This window comes from Pseudorca crassidens, chromosome 6 (genome assembly GCF_039906515.1).
Source record: "Pseudorca crassidens isolate mPseCra1 chromosome 6, mPseCra1.hap1, whole genome shotgun sequence".
NCBI lineage: Eukaryota > Metazoa > Chordata > Mammalia > Artiodactyla > Delphinidae > Pseudorca > Pseudorca crassidens.
The window spans coordinates 52,594,669-52,621,647 of record NC_090301.1 but is presented as its reverse complement, the minus strand read 5'-3'; the positions used below and the strand labels follow the sequence as shown (position 1 = coordinate 52,621,647).

Here is a 26,979-nt window from a genome sequence, read left to right as displayed (position 1 = left end):
ATCCCACGTGCCGTGGAGTAGCTGGGCCTGTGCTCCACAACTGCTGAGCCTGCGCTCTGGAGCCCGCAAGCCACAGCTGCTGGGCCCGCGTGCCACAACTACTGAAGCCTGGGCACCTGGAGCCCATGCTCCGCAACAAGGGTGGCCACTGCAGTGAGAGGCCCGCGCACCGCAGCGAGGAGTGGCCCCTGCTCTCCACAACTAGAGAGAGCTCACATGCAGCGCCGAAGGCCCAATGCAGCCAAAAAAAAATTAAAGAAATTAAAAAAATAAAAAAACAAATAACTAATAGAGTTTGTTATTATTTAACAGGTAGCATGTTTACATAACTAATATTTATGAATTGCCCCCTTTTTTATGGTGCCAATTTTAAATACAGTTTTATTTAAGACATTGTATTTTCCACTTATAATACAGTGCTTGTAAAGTGCAATGTTATTTCCTTTCCCTGTGCGCTCATTCCACGTTCAAGTATCAAGAATGCCCAGTTTGCTATAGCAGCTCAACTTTAAAATTGCCATGGAATTTGCTACAAATTTGTGTCCTTCAGTGTTTTGTGGAACAATGCTAAACCTATGCTAGGCTGACTTAATCAACCTCTTCAGTGGTGGGCCCAGAGGAGGCGCCACCAGATGGAGGAGCTCCACCACCAGGGAAGCCCCCAGGCATTCCTCCTAGCATGCCTCCTGCACTCTGGTACAGCTTGGTAATGATGGGGTTGCAGACTTTTTCCAGCTCCTTCTGCTGATGTTCAGATTCTTCCTTCTCTGCAGTCTGGTTCTTATCCTTGAAGTTTGTCATCCTCAACAGTAGCTTTCACGTTGAAATCATAGGGTTCAAGAGAATTCTTCGAAGACACCTTACCCCGCTGCTTCTCATCTTCAGTTTTGTACTTCTCTGCTTCCTGAACCATGCGTTCAATGTCTTCCTTGCTCAAATGGCCCTTGTCATTAGTGATGGTAATCTTGTTCTCTTTTCCTGTGCTCTTACCCACAGGAGAGACATTGAGGATGCCATTGGCATCATTATCAAAAGTGACTTCAATCTGAGGAACACCATGGGGGGAAGGAGGTTTGCCTGTGAGTTCAAACTTGCCAAGCAAGTTGTTATCCTTGGTCATGGCACGCTCACCTTCATAAACCTGAATGAGTACACTGAGCTGGTTGTCAGAGTAGGTTGTGAAGGTCTGCATCTGCGTCTGCTTGGTGGGAATGGTCGTGTTGCACTTGATGAGGACAGTCATGACTCCACCAGCAGTTTCAATTCCAAGGGAAAGAGGAGTGACATCCAACAGCAGCAAGTCTTGAACATTTTCAGATTCGTCTCCAGATAGAATGGCTGCCTGGACAGCTGCACCATAAGCAACAGCCTCATCAGGGTTGATGCTCTTATTCAGTTCTTTCCCATTGAAGAAGTCCTGTAGAAGTTTCAGAATCTTGGGGATGTGGGTTGAACCACCCACCAGGACAATATCATGGATCTGAGACTTGTCTAGCTTGGCATCCTGAAGGGCTTTCTCGACAGGGTCCAGTGTGTCACGGAACAATTCAGCATTCAGTTCTTCAAATCGGGCATGGGTAATTGAGTTATAGAAGTCAATTCCTTCATAGAGGTAATCAATCTCAGTACTGGCCTGGGTGCTGGAAGAGAGAGTGCAGCTAGCATGCTCACAAGCAGTATGAAGGCGACGGACAGCCCTCTTGTTCTCATTGATGTCTTGCTTGTGCTTGTGCTTGAACTCTGCAATGAAATGGTTGACCATTTCGTTGTCAAAGTCTTCCCCACCTAAGTGGGTATCTGTAGATTGGACCTCAAAGATTCCATCCTCAATAGTGAGAATGGACACATCAAAAGTATCACCACATAAATCAAAGATCAGCACATTTCTTTCTGCTCCGACCTTTTTGTCTAAGCCATAGGCAATAGCAGCAGCAGTTGGCTCATTGATGATTCTAAGTACATTGAGCCCAGCAATAGTTCCAGCACCTCTGGTAGCCTGACGTTGAGAATCATTAAAGTAAGCGGGTACTGTGACAACAGCATTGGTAACGGTCTTCCCAAGATAGGCTTCTGCTATTTCCTTCTTCTTTGTCAAAACCATGGATGACACCTCCTCTGGATAGAAACTTTTTGTCTCTCCCTTGTATTCTACTCGAACCTTAGGCCTGCTTGCATCATTCACCACCATGAAGGGCCAATGCTTCATATCAGACTGGACAACAGCATCGTCAAGTCTTCGTCCAGTGAGGCGTTTGACATCAAAAACCGTGTTAGTGAGATTCATTGTGACTTTCTTTGCAGCATCACCGATCAATCGTTCGGTATCAGTAAAGGCGACATAGCTTGGGGTAGTTCGGTTCCCCTGATCGTTGGCAATTATTTCCACCTTCCCATGCTGGAAGACACCCACACAAGAATAGGTGGTGCCAAGATTAATGCCAACTGCAGGTCCCTTAGGCATGGTTGCTGGAGCGTAGACCCAGGTCTGCTGCAGGAGAAAATGGCAATCTGGAAAGCTGCTGCCACATTCAATGAGCCTGCCCCATATTAACAGGCATGACTGAGTGCCTACGTAATACGTCCTGAGGAGTACTAATTCTCTGATCTTAGAATCTTCATTAATTAACCTAATAATATTATGACGACAGAGAGCAAGGATCTACAACGTGTGTGTGTGTGTGTGTGTGTGTGTGTGTGTGTGTGTGTGTGTGTAGTTCGTTCTGTTTGGTCATTTGACCTCACATGCCTTCCTCCAGCATCTTTCTTCCTACATCTCAGGTCTCTTTACATTCTATCCTTGGTCACATCTCCTTCTCTGTATTTCTTGGCATTCAAATTTCCTTCATTCCTTCCTACTTTTTTTTTTCTTTTCTGTCATTCCTTATTCTTCCTTGAGACAGTTTCACAAGCATCTTCACCATCTCTTCTCTAAGCAGATGATCAACCCCAGAGGGAAGATCCTATCACAAGCCATCATTTTCCCTGGGCTCTGGGCTACAGTTTGTCAGTTTGTACGCCTGCATTTGTTGGTTCAGCATGGTACGTTGTGCGGCAAGCATTGTTGTCTTTTAATTCTGCCTAGCGCTGGAACTCATTTCCTGTTTCAGGAGAATCCCCAGCTCCCTGTTCATAGAGGTGGTGAGCATATGAACTCAGCTCACCCACTGTCCACAACTTCAGGGCATTTAGACTCCTGAAGGCACTCAGACACTGAGAGAGTTTGGTTCTCCCTCTGTGATGGAGAGCAGGTAGAGGACAGTGAAGCAGCTATTGTAGGATTTACAGTTGGTGGCCCAAGCAGATCATGGCTGTAGTCTGAATCTGCTGTGTTCTCTTTTCAGAGTTTGGTTCTTCACACTTTTGATGAGTTCTGTGAGCTATGCAAGAGCTTTCCAATGTGTTCCTTTTCTGCTCAATTTAGCCAGTATTGTTTCTGTTGTTTGTAATCAGGAACTGTGACTGCCTAGAACACTTTAAATGGGTTATGTAGTTTTAACTGTGGTGTCTCTGCTAAGTGATGTGGGAAGATAAGGGTGGATGGGCAGGGACTATGTCTGCAGTTTGAAAAGGCCTCTTTACCCCTGGATATCCTGATCCAGAGACCGGTACCACTTGGCTTGCTTAATAAATGTTAGTAACTTGATAACTGATTGAATTTCTAGAAACTTTGCCAGTGGTTTGCTGAGAGGATGATGGGCAAACATTCCTAGGACCACTCTGCCATGGATTCCCTGATATATTATTATCAAGTTACTCTTTATGCCTATGAAGTGAGAATAAGTCAGTTCCCAACCTAGCTGAGAAGCGTGTCAAATTACAAATGAGTGAATATGTTTGATGAACTTGCAACTCCATGAAAGAAGTGAAATAGAAATGACAGATTCTTGTGCTGTTAGTCATTCACCAAAAAATTATAAGAATTACTTTTTCATAAAATTAGTAAATATCTAGACCATAGAACTTAGAACATATAGAATATCATAAAGGAGAAATAATAATTTGTAATTCCAGGACTTAGAGTTAATATTTTGTATAGTCACTAAAAATTTTCCAAAGGCAGCAATATTTCTTTGCTGTTCTGATTACAGAATCATATGAAGGTTTGAGAATTAAGTTCATAGTTTTTAATTCACGTAGAAATTTCCTTGATGTATTAATCTAGAGGCTATTGGGGAAGGGAAAATTTCCCCCTATGCTTCTTGGTTCTTTTGGCTAGTCTAATAATTAAATTGACACAAGGCATATTAACAGGAGAACAAATTAATTTCTTATGTATAAAGGCCTTATAGGTATATGACTCAAAGTAGTGACTAAAGCAGGTACCTTTTATACCAAGAAACAATAAATTTGTGAGGAATTGACAAGAAAAATAAGTTTGGGATTGCAAGAAACCAGGTTTGTTTATACAGCCTTCTCAGATTTGAATTCCCCATCTCTGGTGATAAGGATGTCTCTGTACTTCCTGGTACAGGGAAGTTACCTTTCACATGGGAGATTTATTTTCTCCTTTCAGGGGGGCAAAGGAGGGTCAGAGTATCCTTCTTGCATTGGCTGTTTCTTAAGTAACTTTAACTTAAACTAATCAGTACACCAAGTGGCATATTGGGGGTGGCCTGCTCTGATCCCCATCATGGCCAGATTATGATTCTAGAGAATGAGTAGATATTAGTCAGTGTTCTTTGGTGAGTGTTTGGTGCTCCAAGCAAAGAGAAGGGCAGAAAGCCAAGGTCTGTGGATGTGGAGAAATGAGTTTTGTCCAGGGGTGTTCAGGGTGGCTGGAGGTCAGTGGAGAAGTGGATCGGTATTCCATCACAGATGGCTCAGACATTTAAATTTTATCCTGAAATTAGAGAAGATCTTTATAAGGACTCACAGCAGAAGAATGAGATAATCAGATCTGCTTTCTTGAAATCTGATTCATCAGCAGTTTGATGCATCAGAGAGGACTGTGGATGAAGAGTAGGGCAAGACCACAAGCAGGCTACTCCGTTGCAATAGTCTAGCAGCAATGCCAAGACTAGAAACAAAAACGGTGGTGGCATGAAGATAAGGAAAAGACTATAGCATCACTGAGTAAGGGAAACCAGACAACTCGCTGACTATTTGGGTATAAGGAGTGAGTATAAGGAGTGAAGAAGGCCACCTTACTAAGCTATGTGGTGGTCACCATGTGCTTAATCACAGAAGTAAAAGAAAGACGCTTTCACATCTACTCTAAAATTTACTCCCTTAGCCACGTCTCTGAATAATGAGACTGGGAGGAAAAGGCAATGGTTAAACTCACGTTCTCACCTACCCTGTTCTTTCTTGGTTCCATTCAGGAACTCTCAACTTTTCCCAGAGGAAAGTAATAAACCACGTTCATACTAAGATGTTGCAAAGAGGTTTCAGTCAATGTGGACCAAGGATTACCTGCATCAAAATCTCAAAGGGGCAGGGCTGGATATCTGCATTTTAACAGGCATCCAAGATGATTTTTATGTCCAGTAAATTTTGGTAACCACCGTGACAGATACTTAACATCTCAACTCTCCCAGGAGTATTTTAAGAGAGGAACACAAAACAAAATAATCCAATTCAATAGGTTTTTATTCAGTATATCTAATGCCTTTGCTAAACACTATCTGCTCTTCCAGATTAAATCTATCTACAAGGAAACAGATGGGAAGGGAGGGAGCGAGGGACATAAAGATCTGCCCACAGGTCAAATAAGAAAATAACTAATGCTAGAATTCAGATATTCCTCTGCAGGTCAGGAGAAGAGATATTTTTACAGTACAAATGAGGTAATTCCTCTCAGGAAGCCTTAAATCCTAATCCTTGGGTGAATGCCTACTCTCTTTCCACCACTCATAAATGCTGTCTTTCCAGGAGAACTCAGAAAATAACTTTTTGTAATTTTTTAAAGTAAATCTTAGAGATTTCCCCCAACTATTGTTAGAGCCTCAAATAGGACCCACCCCAACCCTTCCATAAGCTGTTATTGCCTTTGTATTTGCAATTGTAAATGGTTTTATAGTGTTGTTCTAGATAGTCTAAACATAATTGATTTTAACAAGGAATAGGCAATAAAGCTCATTTTAATCCTTTCGGTTTAAGTGGAAATTCATAAAAAGTGAACTAAGAGATGTAAAAAATTGATTAAATCTTGCAAACCAATGTATAATCTAAAATAAAAATTCCATATCACAAAACAATTACCTCCAATGATTTAAAAGGGAAAATTTAAGTCTGATAATCTCATTCTTAGCTAGATGGGAAAAAGTTGAACACACTGTATTGACAGTGATTAAACCAGAAAACATATTCAACATCTGTTTAACCTCAGTTGGAAAGAGAGCTCCTTGAAAGTATTTTTTATGCCTTTTAGATTGCTTTATATCATCGAGGGACTCCATTTCCACTATATATAACTACCTATTGAATGTGATGAACAGCTTTACAGGGGGATTGGGCTATAGCTGAAAATACAAAAAATTCAATAGATATAAAAACCTGGCTTAGTTTTCATTGCTATTGTAATAGAGTAATGCTAGATCATTTTAGGTTAATAGAGCAAAGTATTTTTAGAAACTACTGGACCTTAAATAGATTCTAAAGCAGTAGAAATAAGATTTGAGAACTTTAAAAAAAATGGGAAAAGATTCACAATTACAGCTTTGTCATAATGTGAAAGCAAGCATTAGAAAAAAAATTGGCTTATTATGATTTTTAAACAGTAAACCCTTTATTGAGTATAAGCTGAGCTTGACAAAGAAAACTTAGTTCAAGAGTAATAGCTGATTTTTGTAACATTAATATGAGCATCCATATCTAGCACCCTCCCTTCCAGTTGACTAGTGAAATGGAAAATAGAATATTAGGACGGGGAAAGCCTTATCAAGTGGAAATTAGGAGAAAGAGATATTCATGCCCAGAAACTCTGAGCAATTTCTGCAAGGTAAGTACAGACATAATGTAGCTAAGAAAGGGAAGGACAATTTGTAAATCCCCACCTATGAATTCATGATGTAAGTACAAGAGATTCCAACATCCTCCTACCCCTCCCCACCCCAGTGCCACATGGTCATCCCTAATTTATAGGGGCAAAGGCTGGAGGCAAACCCCCATATGGCTGTGTCCACATTAGCTGGGGAAGCCTTGGTGATGCTCACTCGTCCACCCCCCATACAAACACACTTGATGTGGACTACGAAGTCAGGCAGAGAGCTAGCATTTGGCCGTGGTCACCTTGCATTAAGAGGAAGTGGACAAGGTTTAGCATACAGGAGAAATGAGGGTTGGAGCAGAATACTCCAGCACATTTCTGGCTGCCATATCTAAGAAGAGAAAGACACCTTCAACCAAAAGTAAAGTTTGCTGCTGCTGCTGCCTCAGCCTCAGGTGCCTTCCAGACTGGTCCCAGAGAAGGGAGATTCTGAAATAGCAAAGTAACACTATAGCAATTCTGAATTTTCTTTTTCTTCTTTTATCTAGACCTGTCAGGTTAGAGTAGGAATCCAAGCACTCTTACAAAACCAGTCTCGGCTCCTGCCTAGACAATAATGGAACTTCCTCTGTACTAATTGTAATGATGTTGATTATGATGGTGATGAGAACAATGATTATAATGGCAACTACCATTCATTAATCAATTACCATGTGCATGACACTGTGCTAAGCTCTTTCTGGTATTAAATCAGTTAATTATAACTGAATTTAATAAATAATCATATTTATTTTTAATTATCGTAATCATACTTTTTATAGTTTGTGCCATTATTAGGAATATTTTATAAATGAGGACTCTGAGCTTAGAGAGACTTACTAACTTGCCCAAGCTTGTTTATCTAGAGAGAAACTGAGTTAGGATTTGAATTTAGGGTGAGAAAACAGAGAAACATTGATGAATTTAAGAGACGGTAGGTATCTACTCTGACAAATCAGAGCAAACAAGAGAATGAAGAATACAGAAGTTTGAAAAATCTCTAACTCATGTTCTTTAAAGGATACTATGTTTATAAAGTTAGAGGAAGCAAACATGAAATGAGACTGATCTGAAAGGCCTGAATGTAGTTTAAAAGAAATAAAAAGATTGCTTCCATATGAATTAAAAATTTTTTGTTCTAGTTCTGTGAAAAATGCCATTGGTAATTTGATAGGGATTGCATTGAATCTGTAAATTGCCTTGGGTAGTATAGTCATTTTAACAATATTGATTCTTCCAATCCAAGAACATGGTATATCTCTCCATCTGTTTGCGTCATCTTCAGTTTCTTTCATCAGCATCTTATAGTTTTTGGAGTACAGGTCTTTTGCCTCCTTAGGTAAGTTTACTCCTAGGTATTTCATTCTTTTTTGATGCAGTGGTAAATGGGATTGTTTCCTTAATTTCTCTTTCTGATATTTCATTGTTTGTGTATAGAAATGCAACAGATTTCTGTATATTAATTTTTTATCCTGCAACTTTACCAAATTCATTGATGGGCTCTAGTAGTTTTCTTGTAGTCTTTAGGATTTTCTATGTATAGTAGTAATATGTCATCTGCAAACAGTGACAGTTTTACTTCTTTTCCAACTTGGATTCCCTTTATTTCTTTTTCTTCTCTGATTGCTATGGCTAGGACTTCCAAAACTATGTCGAATAAAAGTGGTGAGAGTGGGCATCCTTGCCTTGTTCCTGATCTTGGAGGAAATGCTTTCAGCTTTTCACCATTGAGTATGATGTTAGTTGTGGGTTCATATATATGGCCTTTATTATGTTGAAGTATGTTCCCTCTATACCCACTTTCTGAAGAGTTTTTATCATAAATGGATGTTGAATTTTATGAAAACCTTTTCCTGCATCTATTGCGATGATCATATGGTCTTCTTCAGTTTGTTAATATGGTGTATCACATTGATTGATTTGTGGATATTGAAAAATGCTTGCATGCCTGGGATAAATCCCACTTGATCATGGTGTATGATTTTTTTTAATGTACTGTTGGAGTCAGTTTGCTAGTATTTTGTTGAGGATTTTTGTGTCTGTGTTCATCAGTGATATATGCCTGTAATTTTCTTTTTCTGTGGTATCTTCATCTGGCTTTGGTATCAGGGTGATGGTGGCCTCATCGAATGAGTTTGCAAGTGTTCCTTCCTCTGCAATTTTTTTAGAATAGTTTTATGGTAGGTGTTAACTCTTCTCTAAATTTTTGGTACAATTCACCTGTGAAGCCATCTGGTCCTGGACTTTTGCTTGTTGGGATTTTTTTAATTACTTATTCAATTTCAGTACTGGTAATTGATCTATTCATATTTTCTATTTTTTGCTGGTTCAGTCTTGGGAGATTGTAAATGAAAAAAGATTGCTAAATGAAAACACAATGGAGGCAGGACACATTAGGTTAGATAAAATTAAACCAATACTATAGAAAATAAGTGTAAGAATTCTCCCAAAATTTAGGAAAAGAAGTAAAATAATGAGAGACAAGACAAGAGACCCAAAGAACAGATCTGAGGGATGTAACATACAAAATAGGGATCTAAGGAGTAAAGAACTGAGCAGATAGAGAAAACAACAATAAATAATAAGAAGAAAGTTTTCCTTAAAAAAGATTTGTGTCTTCAAGGCAAAAGAATTAGAAAAGCTATAGACAGGAAACAAAGATTTCCTACCAAAAACAAACAAACAAACAAAAAAAGATAGTCTAGCAGAGAGAAAGAGAGAGGGGAAAGATCATTAGTAACAATCTAGAGGGTGAAAGAAATAAAAGATTGTGACTTGAACTGTCAAGTTGCTGTTTATGAACAGGGGTAACTGGAAGTTATTCTCATGTATGGAAGGATCTAGAAAATCACACAAAAGGGCCCTTCCTAAAAAGAAAAAGAAAAAATAAAAACTCTCAATCAGTTCTTTAGGCTAAGATTTTAGTCAAAATAGAAAACACAGGAACAGGGAGCTAGTAAAATTAAGAAAATTATTAATGTACAACAAAACCAGTGAAACATAAATGTTGTGATAACTATAATGAATTGATTTTTCTACTGCAGTAACAAATCACCACAAACTTAGTAGCTTAAACAACACAAATTTATTTTTTTACAATTCTGCTGGTTAAAAGTCTGACACGTGTCTCTTTGGGCTAATATCAAGGTGTCAGCGGTGCTGCATTCCTTTCAGAAGACTCTAGGGGAAGTTTGTTTCCTTGCCTTTTCCAGCTTTTAGAGGCTGTCAACTTTCTTTATCTGATGGTCTCCTTCCTCCATCTTTAAAGCCAGCAACATTGCATTGTTTGGACCATTCTTCTATAGTGACATCTCCCTCTGACTCTCTTCTTACGCCTCCCTCTTTTTAAGGACACTTGTGATTAGATTGGGCCCACGAGGATAACCAGGAAAATCTTGCCTTCTCAAGTTCCTTAACTAAATTACATCTACGAAGTCCCTTTTGCCATGTAAGGTAACATATTCACAGTTTCCAGGAATCTGTTCTAATTGGAGGGAAGGGGAATTTTCTGCCTATCACACGGTAATAAAACAATGTAGACATCAAACCTATTCTGAAATTACTGTAAAAATTAGTATTTTAACTCTTATTCTAAGGTTTCATGATTATGTGTTTTCCTCATATATTTCTTTTGACTCTGGCCTTAAATGTTGCTATTCTTAATTTTGCAAACCGACTTCTAAATTCCTATCTTTGGCTTTTGAAACCTGACACTGATTTAGTTTCTCCTTCTGAGTTGGAGTGAGTATAGGACCACTCTATGGGAGCGCATTATATAATATTACACTCCTATGTAAAATCTACAGATAGAGATAAAATTAAAATGCTTATTATCTCCACTGTTCCACCCTTGGATGCGTGTGTGAAAGAAGGGAGATGGGGGTTGATATACTTACAGAAAAATGAAGACATTCAGGAGAGCCAAACTTTAGAATATGGGGAGAGTAATACAAACTCATATATAAAATATAAACTAAGTATAAATTACAAGATGATTCTTACATTTTTTTTGTTTGGTCTATATTTGAAGCATGAAATCATGATTTTTAAAACTATAAAGTGATAGACAAAGTTTATATGCATATAAAATGTAGACATATACATATATATTTACACATATGTGTATGTAGATATGCATACAACATATCTGTAAGTTATCAAGGAATAAATAAGCTTTCACCTCAGAGAAGCTGTTACTTGAAGCAATTTTTACATGCTATTGCGCAAAGTGTAGAACTAAGAGGAATGTAAATATAAGTTACGCTTGAAAACCTGCTTTGGCTAAAACCCTGAATTCTTTTTAAATGATGAAAGAAAAATGGGATTACAGTAGATATTTCCAATCCAGTTTTTTAAAAGTAGTGTTAATGTCTGCCTGTTAAAGGAGGTCATTATTTGTAACCTAAATCTGTTGATGTTTTTGTTGGACATTGATTCATTAGAAGAATATTCATAGGCAAGACATTCCTGCCAGTTGTCTGAAAAGCAGATTGAAATAAATTGGCAGGAGGGGTTTAGGCATGAATGAGAACTCTGCTTGCCTGCTTCCTTTCCAACATGTATAGGGAAAAATTTGCGACATTATTTCTAAACTGGAAATTTTGATCAGATTATACCCAGGCTTCTGAATTTTAAAAAAGTAACTATACAAGAAAAGTATTGGCAGGAATTTTAAACTATTACATATATTTGAATGAAGTATATAACTAGATCTGTTAAATTCAAAACCACATTTTAAGAACGATATGAATGAACTCCCAGGTAGTTGTAATTGAGGTGGTGGGAACCATGCCGTAAAACAAATGAGTGAATGAGTGGGAAAAGTATCATTTCAAAAAAATAAGTCTAAGAAGAACGTGGAGCAGACTTATTCCATGTTGCCCTCTGGGTTAGGTACCTCCTAATTGCCACTTCAGACCCAGTCTCTACCTTTCTAGACCCTGGGGCCTACAATTCCTGCAATTTCTATACTCTACAATTTCAAGACCAGGGTCAGCAAACTTTCTATAAAGGACCAGATAGCAAATATTTAGGCTTTGTAGGCCATATGGCTTCTGTTACAAATACTCACCTCTGCTGCTGTAGCACAAAATCAGTTATAGGCCAACCTTATGTATTAAAAAAGGCTGTAAGCAAAAAAAAAATCTGTGGGCCTGTTCTAGACTCCAGCCTTCAACTCCCTATAGGTACATGAGGCTGGGGGTATGTGGTTTATAGACCACAAGTCTTGTGATATGAGGATCTCTTAGAAAACAGGATTCTTAGGGTGTGGGGAGAAAATATCACAAATAGTACAAAGATAGAGCTCTCTTTCAAATCATAAGAAAACTATCAGACCTGTGAAAGGACTCAGTTGTCTGGCAAAACAGGGAATCATTATGATGAATTATTTTTTAAGGCCCCCCAAATAGAAGTTGATTTATGAAATAAGAAAAGAAAACATGGTAAGGGGCAGTATCATTGACAACCCTCCAATTCTAAGGCCAGGGACAGCCCTGCTTAAGAATGAAGCTGGAGCAGGACAACAGAGAATCCCCCTACCACTGTTGTCATAAGGTTAGAAAGTACCAAATAACAAGCAACACGTATCTGTCCCTGAGAAAGAGCTAAGAAAATTGAGATACAAGCACAAAGGGAAGGCTGAGAGCTGAAGGTGGGACAAGAACATTGAGGAAAAACCTCTGGCTGCACAGCTCCCAAGATTAACATGAGATAACTCTGAAGGGGACAGTAGCAGCAGCAAAAATCAAACCAGCTCAGAGACTGCATAAAGTGATACAACCTCCCACACTACTGGTCTAACAGAAGAGGCATACCCATTCCCATTCCCAGGCATAAATATTATGTGACTCAGTTCCTACTTATGCTACACACAATGACTGGCATTCAAAAAAAAAAAAAAACTATGAGACACAAGCAAGAAAAAAGAACCCACTGTCAAGAGACAAAGCAAGTAACAAAACCAGACTCAGAAATGACCCAATCATTGGAAATATGAAACAGGGAATTTTAAATACTATCATTTATAAATAATAAATTATTATTATAGTGGAAAACATAGTCAACAGGCCTGAACAGATGTGGAATTTAACAAAAAAGATGTAAGCTATAAGAAATAGTCAAATAGAAATTCTAGAAATACCTTCCAAAAATGAAATAGAATTTTTGAGACTAGAGAATGAGTGAATGAATAAATGAAAATGAGAGAATTTAATATCAGCAGACCTACACCACAGGAATTTAAAAAAAAAAAACAATCCACAGGTCTTTAGGCAAAAGGAATATGATACTGGACAGAAACATGGATCTATACAAATATGTGTAGATGAGGAATTCTAGGAGCAGTTAAAGTGCAGGTAAATATAAAAAACATTTTTCCTCACTTGTATTTGCTCCAGAAAATAATTGAATGTCTAAAGAAAAACTAGTAGTTATGCATTAGGGTTTATGGCATATATAAATGTATCATGGATGACATCATTTACATCATTGGCAGTATGCTGTTTCAAGAATTGCACTCTAAATAAGGCAGCATAACATTTGGAGTACACTGTTATTAATTAATGATGTACATTGAAAGCCCAGGGGCAACCACTACATTTTTTAAAAGAGGTATATATAATAAGCTAATCATGGAGATAAAATAGAATTGTGTAAATTAATCAAAGTAAGCCATGAAAAAGAGACAAGGAAGAACAAAAAACAGATGGAACAAATGGAAAACAAATAGCAAGATGGTAGATTTTAATTAAACTGTATCAGTATTTAGTCTTTTAGAAAATGGCTTAAATACACCAATTAAAAGACAGAGACTGTCAGATTGGATAACGTCTTAGTCTGTTCAGGCTGCTATAACAAAGTACCATAGACCAGGTGGCTTATATAAAACAGAAATTTATTTCTCACCGTTCTGGAGACTGGGAGTTCAAGATCAAGGCACTGGCAGATTTCGTGTCTGGTGAGAGCCCGCTTCCTGGTTCCTAGAGAGTTGTCTTCTCACTATGTCCTCACATGGCAGAAGGGGTGAGTGAGCTCTCTGGGGTCTCTTTTATGAGGGCACTAATCTTATTCATGAGGGCTCTGCCCTCATGACCTAATCACCTAAGGCCCTGCCTCCTAATACTGTCACATTGAGGGTTAGTATTTCAACATATGAATTAGAGGGTGGGAGGTGGCACATACAATTTATAATAGATAAAAAGCAAGACCCAACTTTATTCTGTCTAGATGAAGCCATTTAAATATAAAGAGATATGTAGATTAAAAGCAAAAGAATGCAAAAGTATATGCTGTGCCAACACTAATCAAAAGAAAGCTGGAGTGACTATATTAATATCAGACAAAATAGACTTCAGATCAAGGAATACTACCAGGAACAAAAGAAGGACATTACATCATGATAAAGGGTGCAATTAAATAATAAGACATAGCATTCCTAAGTGTGTATGCATTTAACAACAAAACCTCAAATTACATGAAGCAAAAACTGATAGAATTAAAAGGAGAAATAGACAAATCCACAATTAGTTTTGGAGACTTCAATGCTTCTCTGTCAAAAGTCAATAGAAAAGTAGACAAAAAAACCGTAAAGATACAGAAGATTTGAAAAACATTATCACCTACCTTCATCTAATTAACATTTATAGAATGCTTAGCAATAACATTAGCAGAGTACACAGTTGTTTCAAATACTCATGGAACATTCACCATATTCTGATACATAAATCAAATATTAACAATTTTAAAAGAATTGAAATCATATAACATGTTATCCATAACAGAAGTCAACTAGAAATCAGTAAAGACATTTGCAAAATCTCCTAACATCTAGAAATTAGATAATACACTGTTTTAAACAATTCATGAGGCAAAGAAGTCACAAGGGAAATCACAAAATACTTTGAATTGAAGAAAAATCAAAACATCGCATCAAATGTTGTGGGATGTTGCTTAAGTAGTGCTTAGAGAAAAATCTAGACATCAAATGCTAACATTAGGAAAGAGGGAAAGTCTTAAATCTATTATCTAGGTTTCTACCTTAAGAAATTATGAAAAGAAGAGCAAATTAAACCTAAGGAAAAAGGGGAGAAAATTACGTTTAATCTGAAGCATAAAAACAGTAGAATGAAATTAAAAACTGGGTGTTTTTTTGACAGATCAATAAAAATGATAAAACTCAAGCCAGCCTGATCAGGAACAAAAGAGAGAAGACACAAGTAACCAACACCTGGAATGAGTAAGGAACATCACTGTAGAACCTATAGATATTATAAGGGTAATAACAGGCTATCAGTTTTATGTCCTTAAATTTGACAGATTAAAAGAAATGAACAAATCCCTTACAAGACACAAACTACCAAAGCACACTGAAGAAGAAACAGATAATCTGATTAGTCAGACATCTATTAAAGAAATTAAATTTGTACTTAAGAAGTTTCTAAATAATAAGACTCCACACCTAGATGTTCTCACTTATAAATTCTATCATACATTTAAGGAAAAAATTACAATTCTACAAAACTTTTCAAAGAAATAGAAGTTAAAAGAACACTCTTGTTTTATGAGGCCAGTATTACCCTGATATCAAAACCAGTTAGAGTACAAGAAAAGAAAACTATAGAATAGCCTTCATGAATATATATATATATACACACATATTTTTTTTTAGGTGACAGGATCAAGTGAGATTTGCCCCAAGAATGCAAGCCTAATTCAACATTTCAAATTTAATCAAAAGGCAAAGCTATGTTGATGAAAAACCAATCAGTGGTTGCCAGGGGCTGGCCTGGGGCTTGGGGTAGAAACTGACTACAAAGGGGCCTGAAATAACTTTTAGTAGGGATGAAATTTTACATATCTTGATGGTTGTGGCAGTTACATGAGTTTATACATTTGTCAAAACTCATAGATCTATACACTAAAAATGGTGAATATTGTATGTAAATTATATCTCAATGAATCTAACCTCAAAAAAAATTGTCACCCTACATTCAAGCAAAATAAGAACAAATTTATTTATTTCCTCAAATATTTTTTGAATGTTTGCTATGTAAGTGACACTGTTTGAGGGCTACTATCTAGATATACCTTTTTCTTTTCATTTTCTTTTAAGTATAATGTGAGTTGTGTGTGACATATTGATTTTTTCCAGTAAATATTTTCATTGACATAAAATACTACCTTAATGGCCCAGTTAAAGTATTATTTAAGAAAGTTTTTTCTACTTTTTTAAAAATTCTGAATTCCCTTTTCATGATAAATCTGTAAGCAAGTAGGTGAAATCATGAACGTAAGACAATTTTGTTTGTTTCAAAAACTATTTCAGAAATTCACAGTGAAGTAAATGATGTTTTTGTTCTTGTTCTATTACTTGGTAAGGACAATTGTTAGTCTAACCATCATTTTTAAATTAGGTTAAATAAAACTTTTTCTATACAATGCTTTTGACAGTTAGCATGCTGTTGTATGGAATGAGAAGGAGGAGTGAAGGAGTGTTAGAAATGATGCTGGGACTTTGAATTTCTTTTTTCTTTCATGAAGTACATTGATAAATCACTTATCTCATATAATAACCCACAATCAATATGCTATAAAACTCATTACCATGAATTAGAGAGAAGTGAGAAATGTTAGCTTATCCTTTAAGTGTTAAGGCTGTAATACTTAGCATCATTTTAATGAGTTGCCTGTGATTTATTCACCGTCTAGTATTAATTGAATAAAAGACATCTCAGATAATACTGCTCATTGAAATAGATAAAGGAGCATTTTTGGAAATAAAGCAATACTTTGTATAGAATTTCTTTCTAGACACATATTTGGGGTGACAAATCATTGTACGAATTTAGAGTTAAAATGTATTTCTAAGAGAATATATGTGTTCTCATGCATGAAGCCCTCTATGCCATATGCTTTGGTTGATGCAGGCTGAAATCTGCTCAAAGGGAGGTAAATACATTTAATATTCACTAGTGTGAACTGGGCCATCTCACTATTTCAGGGTACATAACTGATTTTGCTGTCCTGTTTATAATATTCCTGCTTTGCATGAACGGGAAGAAAAACTCTCTCCCCAAACTTCCACTTATTTTTATTTCTTATTATACAAATATTTTAGAAATTATAATTAAACACCAAATAAAAGGACAGCATTTGTTCACAATCTTGTCACCTCAACAATCAAATTTTAAGTTTTCTATTATCCTTTTGAAGCCTTGACAATCTGTCTATAAAATTTTTTTTTTTTGAAATGTGTGTTAGGGGACAAAATCAATATAATTTTAATACTATAACCGTGTATTCAACTTCACAATGTCTCTGGTGGTTAGGTTTCGGCACACATGTTTTTTTTGGTTTTTTTTTACATCTTTATTGGAGTATAATTGCTTTACAATGGTGTGTTAGTTTCTGCTTTATAACAAAGTGAACCAGTTATACATATACATATGTTCCCATATCTCTTCCCTCTTGCGTCTCCCTCCCTCCCACCCCCCCATCCCACCCCTTTTTGACATAGTAGTAAACATAGCGACAAAACTGTTTACTCATTCATTCAACAAATATTTATTAAGTGCCAACATTATTTTAGAAGCTTAAGATATAGCAGACCAAAAAAAATCTCTGCTTTCTTGAAGGTTAAATTCCAGGGGATTGAAGACAGATGATAAAAAAAAAAAAAGTACGTTATATTACTGTTAGAAAGTGATAAATACTTCGGTTAAAAAATAGTGAAGATATGGGGGGTGTCAGGAGTGCCAGGGCAGGGGGAGGTGCATTGCCATGATAAATACTAGTATAAACTGAGTAGGTCTCCTTGAAAAGGTGACACTGGAACAAAGACTTAAAGGAGGTGAAGTGGTTAGCCTTGTGGATGTCCAGACAGGGGCCAGAGCCAGGCTGAGGCCCTAGGGGGAGCAGGAATGGAGGCCAGTGTGGCTGGAGTGCAGGGACCAAAGTGGAGAATGGTAGAGGGGATGAAGAGAGAGAGCTGGTGGGGGAGGGGCAGGGGAGGGCTTTGTGAGCCACTGCAAGGCCTTTAGCTTTTGGGTTGTATAATTATCTTGTATTCTTGTTGCTTATTTTTTCCCCACTTACCATCATATCAGAAACATTTTCCATATCATTTCATCCTCTTCTACATCAGGTATATGGCACAATAGAAAGTAATTCCCGCAGTGATGTTAGCCTGACCAATGGAGCATAAACAACCTTCTATGAAAAAGAAAACAGGGAAAGATACAAGTCAGTTAGATTTTATTTTTGGAATCTCTCATTTTTCTCACAATTTATTTCCATTTTTTTCTTTCTCATCCCCATTACCACATATAGGTGCCTAGAGGGAAAAAAACCTGTTCTAATATTTGTATACCTTAAAGTATTAGAGACTTGATTTTTTTTTTTTTTTCTGACACTTCTTTATTTTGGATGTGGAAAAAGCAATGTTTAATACAAAAGGAAACTGCAAAGGAAGAATTTCAGGCATTGGAACCGTCTCCCATCATGTGTAAGGAAGACCTTGTTTCAGGGGTGGCTAGGATATCGACTCAATAGTGGTTGATATAACAGATGAGTCCTTAGTAAGCCAACGTGTTTACCCTCCTGTGGATGCATGTGGCTAGAAATGGAATTTGGTCCAAAGATGACTATTTAAAACCATATAATTCTGAGGCACATATATCTTTAAGAAAGTCTGTCTTCTTCCCAGGAGATAGTGTTAGAATTGACCTGTCTTCACATCTCTATGCTAGCTTTTCTACGAGCCTTACTCATTTTCCCAAAACTCTTGTCAGTGTCCATTGTATATGCAATAAATGGAAACCAGAGCCTGCTCATTACTATGAGACACTGTCATGCACTCACATTATTATCTCTTTTTTGATGCAACTGGCTAAAATGTGTTCTTAAAATGTGGCAATTAAACAACAGATTCAAATTTCCGTTTTTGCTTTCAAGTGACTAGCTAATTAGATGATTTATATTTAAATTCTATCCAACCTATGCAGTTGTTCATTATATTTATTTCCAGTGTAAATACAAATGTTAAAACAACAAAACTTAGAATAAGTATTGGTTACCTGAAAAATGAATGCACTCATTTCATTCCGTGTTATTTTGCCGATTTCACATTAGATTTGTTTCTATGTAGAAGCACATTGGGTAATCGAATTAATTCTCCCACGTGTTCATCATTTGTTCCTTACAGGAATAGTTATTCCTAAGACTTAAAATGAAATATTTCAGATGTTGTTTTGCTTGATTGCCATGTTATATTTAGGTAAGCATTTGCCTTTTAGTGCTCTCAAAGCTGTCTAATGTGATATACTATGAGTTTAATTTCTCTAAGTCCATACTTTATTTCATTGACATAAATGCATGGATTTCAGTAAACTGAAACTCCTATTTATAGGAGGCAGAATTAGTTTTAGTTACGTAGAGTAGGTATCCTCCTTTTCCTCATTTTTGCTTTCAAACCATTTCTCTTTCAGCACTGCCTGCTTCTTTGAAGTGCATTTTATCAGTTTTTCTTTTTTTTATTATCAGTTTTTCGTGTTCCTTTTTACTATCATCTACCAATGCCAGGAAACTGTCCTCGCCACGTGGATCGTACACTTACTGGTTACTTTAATACATGGGTCACTGTACTCTTCTTCATTCTAGTGATTTATTGTCTACAACAGTGACCCCCACTCCTGGCATCCCAGTTCATTGGCACTTCCCCTGCAAAAGATGTTTTTCTCCTTATCTGCGCTGCCTTGAAGAATTTCAGTGTCAGCCATCTCCCTCTCTGACCTCCAGTCTTTTCAGTTCTGTGACTCTATACCACCTTAGGACCTCCAGTCCATTCACTCCACTGTTTTTCACCCTCAGTCACCTCCATGTCCCCACTTAAGCTTCTGGGTCTATCAAAATCAACACAACCTTCCCCTCAACACCTTTGCCTCTCTATAAATCCCCCAATTCTCTTATTCTTTACCTATATCCATGAATCTTAATGGCCACTCATATACTGCCAGGTAATAATATTATACCTCTCGAAAAAACTGACTTCCCTAGTCTGTGAAATGAATACTTCAGACCTGTTCCTTTCTTCTTTGAGTTTCTAACACATGTCCCTATACCCATCTTGGCCAATTACTGTCTCATATTTAGAGAGAAAATTGATGCTATCAGATTAGAACTACTCCCCTTTCCCACAAACAAATTCACCAACCACCCTACATCTACATCCACACTGCCATTGAAATAGAAAAAAATATCTCTCTTCCTTTCTAAAGTTAACCCTCCGTTCGGTTCTGTAGGATAGCACCATGCATTCATTAACAGTGAAGCTCAGTTACTTGTGTGCCTTCCTTTTTTCATCTATAATCTGGGGAATAATAAGAGTACCTCATTCAGTGTGAATGAGGCGTAATTAGTGAGTGCAGACTAACCAGATCAGAGCTTGGCATAGCAAGTGCTTTACAAAGTTTAACCATTTTTATTTTTTCTCCCTTTTTATTCCTGGAATTTCCCCCATTATCTCCTGTATCAATTTCTCACTCTCACCTAGATCACCCCCATCAGTACACAAGGATGACTTAAAACTTTCTCTAGACACCAGGAAGGTCTACCTCCAACTATGCCCTGTATACACTGTATATATTCACTGTCTGTACTCACTGAATCTACTTCCTCATTTTCAGTTCTTTCTTCAACTGTCTTTAATCAAGTTTTCAAACCCACCACTGAAATAAATCTAGTAAAGGTCATCACAGCTGCAGTTGCCATGGTTGGCTTCTCCTTTTATCTTCAGACTCTTAATTTTATAGGATTTTCTTCTACTACACTCAGTAGTACTTACTACAAATTTACTCACTTCTTCTAATATACTTTTATTATTTATTTCCAGTTGGGAAACGTCTTCCATGGGTCTCTTGCTATTTTCTGCACATCTTGCAATCAGAGGCACTGTCTGTCTTTGGTCCATACCATCTTTTCAAGGCTTTTTGTGTAGCAGATAGCCTTGGAGGATATAGATAGTGTCCCTCCCCAGTACAAAGAGTAGGTTTGTTTACTGCCCAGTATAAAATAATGTGTCCCTCGGGGCAAAAGTGGAAAAGGCTAACTGTCCATTAGAAAAATTGAAGTTTCCTAGGTTCACAGTTCTTTAGGGTACAAACCCACTGCATGTACAGCATCTACCAGACTCCTCTGTGTCACCCACCATGGAAACTGGGATATAAGCATGATGTAACATGCTGATGCTCATTTTACCTGTTATGCTATGAGTAATAAAATTCTTTGCCTCTGATCCAGGAGCTTGTCTTCTGCTAAGATTCATGAAACTTTAGCAAGCTAATTTGTTATCTTGAAAGAAGGGCAAAATCTCAGACGTTTCACAATTCTTGCCACTTCTCAGTCACCAGTTCTTCCTCTTAGAATGTTTTAAGCTTAACCCTTGTCATTTTCTTTTCTCTATCAGCATGTTCTTCCTTGGCAAGCTTATGCAATATCCTGATAACTCCCAAATGTGTAATTGTAGCCCTGGTCTCCCCACTGAGCTGCAGATTCTTAGATTCAATTTACCTTAAACTTTGACTTAACTATCTAATAACCATCTCAAATTTAGTATAGTGAAAATAAAGTAATTAATATTCATCACTCCCTGTTCTACCCCAAATTTATTCATCCTCAAATATTTCACCTACCTGTAAATAGCACTAGTATCTACCCAGTTGTTTAGTTTTAAAACCTAGGTCCTGTCATATTTAGCTTTAAAATATATCATAAATCCTATCACTTCTTATCACCCCATGCCATCACCCTGATTTGAATCCCTTAAAGCTTCCATCTGCATTATAGCAGTAGATTCCTAATGATTTCCTTACCCCTTACTAATTACCTATTTGTCAACCAAAGTGTTGTTTTAATCATAATCAAACAGAGTCCCTGCTTAAAAATCTTAATTTTTTATTCTCAGAATAAAATCCAAATTTCTTACCATAAATCATACATAATCTCAAAATCCAGAGGGAAACATGTTTAATAATTGTTTCCTTCTAATCCTTTTAACAGTTATGTTTCCTTCCAATCTTGTTTGAATTCCCTTATGCCATTAAAATGCTTCGTGATTCATATTTTTATTGGCAGCATGATATTCCATCACATGAATGGATCATAACTTATGTAACTAATATGCTAGTGTTGGACATAATGATTTTCCTGAAGTCAAAGAATAGGATCTCAGTTTGACTTATTGATAGAAGTCTCCTGGCAACTATGAGAGAATACATTTTCTAGCAGAGTTAGGAAAGGAAGGTATGGTTTAAGAATGAACCACACCTAGATAATTAGTTCCCAACTAAGGCTCGGTAGGTAAAATAAATTTAGCCTATTTTATGCCTAAGTAAATGCATAGAGTTACGTAGTTTTATTGCATTTAAACTAACTGGTCTGAAAATAAATTTTGGAAGAGTTAGCTTAAAAAAGAGGTAAAGTGATAAGAGGGGGCTGGATGGATCCATTTCTGAGACATAACCAATGTAAGACGTAAAGCTCTTTTGGATTAGTGTCTAAAACAGCAGAGCTTGCTATTACACTCAAATTGAATCATGTCAAAATTGGGGTGATTTGGAGAGAAAGGATCTACCAAATATCTATGTATGCTGCAGGTAGTCTTCAAAATAAAGATGGATGATTCAATAATATTTACAAGGAATAAATAGTTATATTAGGATCATATGTATCCAGAATTTAGGTAATCAGTTTCAACAAGCAGTGGTATTTTATCTAGGACAGAAATTTATTACCTCTTTGCAACATGGATTCCTTTCTTGATTTCTGATATAAAATTTAAAAAAATCTCTCCAGGAAATGCATATATGTATATAAGTATAAAGTTTTGTGTATACATTTGGGCAATTCCGAGATGCTCTGAAAAACATTGTTTCATTCTAGCTTAAGAATCACCAAGATGAGAATTAATAAAAAGTGTTCAGAAGAATTCTCACTGGCAGTATCCAGAAATGTAGCCTACTAACAAAGGAAGAGTTTAAAAAAAAGAAAAAAGTTATAAAATAATCACAAGATCTCAAAATACATGGGAATTTACTGCAGTGGCAAATGGCTCTATATATCTCATGTGAAAAATCCATAATTGTATAATTGGATCTAAACAGAGTGTTACGAAAGATGTTCACAGCACATTCTCTGAGTTATAAAGAATAGCTAAATCATCTTTAGAGTTTCTGAGAAGGCACTTAATTTAATAAGGATTTCATCAAAAAATACTTAGTATTAGAAATTTAAAAGGTGATATGTCCAGCAATTCTGCTAAAGAGACCATCTCATTCCCCAATGATGCCAAATAAGCAAGTTGCTATTATAACAATATCAGTCTTCTAACAGTCTTCCTCACATACTTGAAACTTCTCTTAGTTATAAGATCACTTCAGTTAAGAGGAGCATTCAGGGCATCACCTTTTAAAAACAATTTTTTTTTCTTCAAGTATAGTTGATTACAAATATTAGTTTCAGGCATATGACATAGTGATTCAATATTTTTATAGATTATACTTCATTTAAAGTTATTGTAAAATATTGGCTATATTCCCTGTGCTGTACAATTTATCCATGTAATTTATTTATTTAAACATATCAGTTTGTACCTCTTACTCCTCTATCCCTAGTGGTAACAATTAGTTTGTTCTCTATATCTGTGGGTCTATTTCTGTTTTGTTATATTCTTTCATTTGCTTTATTTTTTAGATTCCACACATATGTGATAACATAGAGTAGTTGTCTTTATTTGTCTGACTTATTTCACTAAGTGTAATACGCTCCAGGTCCATCCATGTTGCTATAAATGGCAAAAGTTCATTCTTTTTCATGGCCTAGTAATATTCCATTGTAGATAGAGATAGACAGAGATATAGAAGTGAGCACAGGGCACATCTTCCCTGGGGTGTGCTGGCAGCTATTACCTTGGCGGGAGTTAGGGCTGGAAATGGAAGGGCTAGAGCCAGAGCCAGGTGTGAGCCTGGGCTTCTTCTGTGCTCAGTGGCCATCACTGCCTTATTGGCTATGGGGTTGGGGCCCAAGGTGCTAAAGCAGAAGTGCAAAGAGTCAGGTCTGAGCTGGTTTCCTTCTCTCGAAATGTGCTCTCTCCCTCCAGCAGTGGCTCCTCCACACTGCTTGAGAACAGCACCAGAGCAAAGAGGGCTGGAGCAGGTCCCTGGCGTGGGCTAGGGCACACTGGGATGGTCCTGACAAGTCAGTTACTGCCCCAGGCAGCTTTTAATCTGCTACCTCTGTACCTGCAATGGCAATGGCTGTTCAGATGCAGTGCCAGGTTTGAGCCGGTCAGTTCAAGTGTGCACACTCCCCTCAGCAGATGCAGCCTTCACCCTAGTGAAGAGCTCACCGGAGTAAGAGGGGCTGGTGCAAGTGCCTAGTGTGGGCTGAGGTACATGCTGGGATGGTCACAGGAAACTGGCCAAAGCCCCAGGCTGTTTTCAGTCTTTTTCATCCCCCTTGTTTCCAGGAGTAAGCAAGGGTATGCATGTGCTCTTCAGGAGTGGAGTTTCAGTTTCTTTAGCTCTCTGGTAAGTTCCACTGGTTTTCAAACCAGCTAAGGGGACTCATCTTCCTGATTCAGACCCCAAGGCTGAGTTGCCCAATATCTGGCTCAAACCCCTTACTTCCCAGGGAGGATCCCCAAGCCCTTGATATCCCCCTCCACTCTGTGTCCCCTGCTGCAGTTGTGGGTCCTGACCCAATTGCTTCCCCTCCCTGTCTGTCCAATCCCACATGGATCTTTCTAGGCTTGGTTGTAGAGGAGCCTTACTGTCAGTTTTCAGCCAGAGTTGCTCCACAGGTAGATGGTTTGTTTTTTTTGTTTTTTTTGTTTTTTTGTTTTTTGCGGTACGCGGGCCTCTCACTGTCGTGGCCTCTCCCATTGCGGAGCACAGGCTCCGGACGCGCAGGCTCAGCGGCCGTGGCTCACGGGCCCAGCCGCTCCGCGGCACGTGGGATCTTCCCGGACCGGGTCACGAACCCATGTCCCCTGCATCGGCAGGCGGACTCTCAACCACTGCGCCACCAGAGAAGCCCGGTAGATGTATTTTTTATGTGTTTGTGAGGGAGATGAGCTCAGCGTTCTCCTGTCCTGCCAATCTTGATCTCCGTCTCCAAAACTCCATATCATTCTCTTTTTTTGCCACGTAGCTCGGCTTGTGGGATCTTAGCTCCCCAACCAGGGATTGAACCCGGGCCCTCGGCAGTGAAAGTGCTGAGTCTGAACCACTGGACCGCCAGGGAGTTCCCCGTATCATTCTTTTAAACTGTATCCAAGGGATATATTATGTTTTCATGATTGTTTGTTGTTTGGTCCCACAAGTGAAGCTTCTGCAAGAGTCCAGTGTTTGTTTGTTTTTGCCTTCTCCAGCAGGGAAGGCAGCCAGTGGGCCTGGGTGTCTGTGCTCAGAGAACGAGGTGGGCGTCACCTGGCCTTGGATGTGCGTGGTGTTTGGCTGGGGACCACTTTCTTATAGTTAAGAAACCTTTACAGTTTTGCCAAAATTGATTGTAATAGATTGTTAACAGATTCACATAATTTAAATGAACAAGAGAATTCATCATTTAAAGAAATCCTATGGTGAAAGATTTATTTAATGTGAATTTCTTTAAAACTCATCGACGTTACCACCTCACTCACATTAGGAGGGCTGTAAGACAGACAACAAACAAGTTTTGGTGAGGATATGGAGAAATTGGAACTCTTGGGAATACAGAATGGTACAGCTTCTTTGGAAAATGGTTTTGCAGTTTCTTTTAAAAAGTTAAACATAGTTACCCTATGACCCAGTATTTCCACTCCTAGGTATATGTCCAGGAGAGCTGAAAACATATGTCCACATAAGAACATGTATGTGATTGTTCATAGAAGTCAAAACATGTTCATAATGGCCCAAACGTGGAAGCAACCCAAATGTCCATCAGCTGATGGATGTGTAAGTAAATCATGTATGCTATATGTACACAATAGAATATCATTCAACCATAAAAAGATTGAAGTATTGATTCATGCTACAACAAGGATAAATTTTGAAAACATCATACTAAGTGAAAGAAGCCATACACGAAAGGACAAATATTATATGGTTCCATTTATATGATCTATCCAGAATAGGCAAAAGTATAGAGACAGAAAGTAGGTTGGTGGTTCCAGGGCCCGGAAGGAAGGGGGAATGGGGAGTAAGTGCTAAAGGGTATAGAGTTTCTTCAGGAGTGGTGAAAGCGTTCTGGAATTAAGGGTGAGAGCTGCACGCTTTGTGAATAGACTAAACATTGCTGAACTTTACATTTTAAAGGGGTGACTATTATACAGGTGAATTATATCTCAATTAAAAAGTCATCCTCTTTATAAATTTGGATATTTTACGCATCAGCTCTTGAAGTGAGCCACACCCTGGATTTGATTTTCCCGGTGTGTGACACTTCTGCAACTGAGCCCAGAAGCTTCCAAATAAAGGGGTGGCTCTAATTAAGCAAAGTTATAAAATAAAAGGGACAGTGATTTTTAAGGACTAGGTATATCAACAAAATGGTGGTTAATAAATTGTCAGATTAAATATCTGAGACGAGTAAAGACCCAATTATATCAGTGTCTCCTAGTCCCTCTCTTCCCTCCTCCTTCTTTTTCCTCCCTCTCCCCCCACCAATTACAGACTCCTGAAGGATATTTCTGTTGTAAAGTAAACATCTCTGTCAAGAAGTTGCAAGAGGGCGCTGAGTACTTTCTTTGGTACTCTATTTCCTTACTGATTTATACAGTTCAAATTAAGTATTTGATCTTTCAGCTACAAAGCAGATGCAACCCAGCCTGGGGATGCTGAAAATTGTTAATTAGGAAAATGAAAGGGGGGAAGGAGAAGAAATTTAGCAAATACACTTAAGCTTTACATGAAGGAAAGTAATAAACTTCTACATAAACATCTATGGTTTATGAGAACACCATATACTTCATTACTAAG

The 26,979-nt window shown here is 37.7% G+C and overlaps 1 long non-coding RNA gene and 1 pseudogene across 1 annotated transcript in view; one reads left to right on the top strand and one right to left on the bottom strand.

Moving 5' to 3' along the window:
* Window positions 1–26,979, top strand: part of LOC137226455 (uncharacterized) — an 854,565-nt gene that overhangs the window by 479,046 nt on the left and 348,540 nt on the right. The window lies entirely within an intron of this gene.
* LOC137225822 (heat shock cognate 71 kDa protein pseudogene) lies at window positions 365–2,471 on the bottom strand (annotated as a pseudogene).